General features: G+C 40.2%; 1 long non-coding RNA gene across 1 annotated transcript; it reads left to right on the plus strand.

The window, feature by feature from the left end:
• The first annotated feature begins 977 nt into the window (after positions 1-977).
• LOC104166595 lies at positions 978-3,737 on the plus strand. The gene is made up of 3 exons (XR_696492.1): positions 978-1,084; positions 1,836-1,913; positions 3,098-3,737. It is a non-coding gene; the product is annotated as an uncharacterized LOC104166595 (long non-coding RNA).
• The last annotated feature ends 320 nt before the right edge of the window (positions 3,738-4,057 follow it).

The following is a 4,057-nucleotide window of genomic DNA, read 5'->3' on the forward strand; positions in this document are numbered from 1 at the left end:
CTCTCTACAACAACCTGAAAGGAGGGTGTAGCCACGTGGGGGTCGGCCTCTTCTCCCACGCAACCAGTGACAGGACAAGAAGGCATCGTCTGAAACTGCGCCAGGGGAAGTTCAGGCTAGAAATGAGGAGGCATTTCTTCCCAGAAAGGGTCGTTAGGTGTTGGGATGGGCTGCCCAGGGCGGTGGTGGAGTCACCATCCCTGGAGGTGTTTAAGAAAAGACTGGATGTGGCACTTGGTGCCATTGTCTGGCTGACACGGTGGTGTTGGGGCAAAGGTTGGACTGGATGATCCCAGAGGTCTCTTCCAACTTCATCAATTCTGTGATTCTGTTTAGAAGTTAAGATCATCTTTACCTAGTTAATTACCTGCAGTGTCTCCTCTCCAGAGAAATGTTATGTTCAGACTTGAACCTAACCTCCATAGTGAAAACTGAGCATGGGGAAGAAGGTAAAGCTAGGAAAAACCCACCCAGCATGAATCCTCAAAGCCCTGGAGGCATTGTGTACCATCTGTATGAAGGACCCAACTTCTCCATAGCTTAGCTCTTGGGGTCAGCAGCACAGCCTGCGGCCGCTGCGGCCGCGTGGTTCAGAGCACGGGTTTCCAAGCTCGGATCAGAGCAGCCTGTGTGATGGGGTACGGATCTGCTAGGAGAGTATAAACTCCAAAGGGATACTGACTGTCAATTATGGCTACCTCTCTTCTCCATACGGGTGTCTCTTACAGGACTTCATTTTGAGCTATGGCTGTGTCGTTCAGGCAAGGAACTGAATCATAACCACATTTTAATTTGAGCTGCTAACAGGTCTCCCACCAGGAATCTTCAGTCAGCTGATGTGTGACTGATCCTCACCTTGACAGAGCTTTCTGCGGGACCAGAAGTATCTTCTATAGCTGTCCTTGACGTTCTGAATAAAGAGTGTTTTGCTCGTAGTAGTCCACTTTCTAACCATTTAACTTTGTGCTCTTTCTTCAGAGGATGTGCTGAGTAAAGACGCTGGGGAGTGTGCAATATGCCTGGAAGAGCTGCAGCAAGGAGATACGATAGCACGGCTGCCTTGCCTCTGCATATATCATAAAGGGCAAGTATTCCTCGGGATGCATATAAAATTCCAGGAGGTTGCATTTATTGGGTAACTCCTCTAAGGGGTGCTTAAAGGAGCACTAAAACGTAGTTGCTTTTTACATTTAAAAAAAACAAACAAAGAAACAACAGCAGCAACCCTAAAGATGTTTTTAAGATGACTTTTTTTTTATTTTTTTTTTATCTCCACCAATGTATTTGAAGTCAGTTTTCCCTACTGTAGTCTTCTCATGCTTTGCATGAGAAGCCCACAGGAAAAATAAGGCAAAATCACCTGTATGGGGAAGGTGTGCCCATTGAGGCTTGGGTTGTTGGTACTTAGATGCCAATAGACTTAGGGGGAAGAGCGAGGGGAACACTTTTAAAACTTACTACTTTTTTTTTTTTTTTTCCCACAAGTGTCTGTAACTACAGGAAGTAAAATGTCAATGAATGATATAAGCAAGATGATAGTGTTAGTAGTGAAGTAACCTGTGTATAAAAGCTGGATAGTAACTGGTAAACTGCTTCCTTAGAAAATTATAACACTTAGGAAATGTAGTTTTTTCAACAATGTTTAATATCCAAATATTACTGTGGTTTGGGGTTATTAAATTTTCCAGTGATATGTATATATACATATACTTCTTTGTAGAATATAAAATCCTACTAGTCATTGAAATGATGAGAAACCAATTTATATTCATACCTTTCTGCTGTTACTGAGATATTCATGTCAATTGTTTTCATTTTTGTCTTGCATCCAACAGCTGCATAGATGAATGGTTTGAAGTAAATAGATCTTGCCCTGAGCATCCATCAGATTAAGACAAGAATCATGTTTTTAGGTAATATTTCTTTTCAAACGTGTACATTTCAACTATAAATAGCTTGATTATCTGAAATAACTATGCTTTTTTTTAAACTTCTGAATTTGCTACTGTGTCTCAGAACTGCAATATTAATCAGTAAGTATTGATGTATATTGCAACACGTAAAAGGTTTCTGCATCCCTATATGGCATGGTCTGAAATGATGTATCCCAGTTTTAGTACTGGAAAGTGGCAAGTCAGTGCCAACAAAGCTTTAGCATTAACTTTTAAAGAGTACTTTTTCCATGGAAATGAAACAAAATTAAAACACTACAATTGTGTAATTTTGGATTGTTCCATGAGTACTGGCACTTATTTCTGACAGAAAGCTTTTGGAATCATGTGAAAAAGCTGAAACTAGGTATTTTCAAAACCACTTTCATGTTAATGCATTCCAGAATGTTTAAAATATATAAATAAATAAAAAACACTAACTTGTTTCTATCCATCCCATCTCATAAAGGTTCGCATTTTTCTAGCTTATGTTTTGTGTTAATGATTGCAGATCTGCAATCGGTGTCAAAGGTTTAAAGGATAGGTTTATTCTTTTAGCTGACTAGTTCGAAAACTTTATCTTGCATTAAACTACTGCCCCTAAGCGTTGCAAAACACACCAACAATCATAATTCTTACAGAAATTGAGATATCTGAAATTCTGGCTGGTAGCTGAGGCTTTGGGTTTGTTGTTATGATGGAAATGAAAAACAAATAAAAATGTCAAGACTTCATCATTGGCATTTATTTGTTCATTTGCTTCGTCTTTCTTCCTGAGGCCGCGTTGCAGGTCACGTTGCAGCGCTCTGGTTGTTGCAGGGGTAGCAGAGAAAACCTGAAGGAAGGTATCCTGCCATAGGGATCACAGTTTTAACCTCAGGGCTGCGTTAGCCAAAATTGATAAACACGTTTCCTGTATTGCCCCCAACAACTGAATTGTAGAAGACCTCATGCTGTCTATGAACACATTTGTCTCGGTATACACTCCTGGGTGTCTAACCTCATGTTAAATTCTGTTTGTTTTTTATCCACAGCAGCGATGGTGATAACTGGGGGCTTGGGGAGAAGGGGAAGGAAAACGCGGTGGTTGTGCTGGTGCTGTTTGAATGTGTTATATACTGAAATAGCTGAAGTCGACAGTACTTTGTCTTCTGCTTTTTCAACAGCTGCTTCCACTGGTCAGAAAACATAGGAGATGTGAGGTTCCCTGGCCCAACACAGCGTGCCTGGCTTGAGACTTACGGTTCGTGGTGGCTGAAGAAGGCAAAGATGGACATTGACATGGAGAAAGCATTGCAGACACCGGTTACTTGCTGGTTGTGCTCGGTATACCAAACACTCATGCAAAGGACACACAGGGATTTTGAAAATGCTGCACATTCTGGTAACAATCGACTCCCCCCAGACATTACTGACACTCTTTTGTATCAAAGGCCAAAGTTCCTAATTTTAGCCTCACTTCTGGTTCTGTGAAGAAGCGGGTTATTGGACATGTTTCCTACTGCCTCAAGTGGAAGCAGAGACGTTCAATACGTGCTATCGGAGACCCTTGTAGGAGGATGGCCTCGGTTTTGAGTGGGAACGTTTTCACCTTCTTGTTGGCTGAAGAAGAGTCAATGGCAAACTAAATATAACATAACAGTGTGACCTTAATTTACTGAATTCACACCCTGTTTTACGTTCTTCACTTTTTTTCAAGAACAGAAAACATAAACCTCTCCGCATAGGAATACTGTATTTCAACATTTTGTAACTAAACCTTTGTCACAATGCAGTCCAAAGAGTAAAACCAAGACAGGTAACTAATTTATATTGATCAAGCTATAGGGATTGTTGAAATCTGCACATTGTATTGCTATTTAAGTAACTAAAACTTCTCTTTTACTGCTTGTGATTAAAAAAAAAAAAACAATGAAAAAAAATGCAGCAAAGCAAAATCTTACAGCTATGCAACTTTTTTTTAAGTAGGAAAAAAAAAAAGAATTACCAATTTTAAGTGCTGCCAGTGAAGGTAATTTGTTTAACGGGTATTTTTTTAAAAATGTTTCAGGTAATTATTTTATTGTACTACTCTCATCTCCAGGCTGCCTCCTGAGGTGTAAATGAATAACTGCAAATGTGGGCAC

This window comes from Cariama cristata, unplaced genomic scaffold (assembly GCF_000690535.1).
Source record: "Cariama cristata isolate BGI_N322 unplaced genomic scaffold, ASM69053v1 scaffold14448, whole genome shotgun sequence".
NCBI classification, from domain to species: Eukaryota; Metazoa; Chordata; class Aves; order Cariamiformes; family Cariamidae; genus Cariama; species Cariama cristata.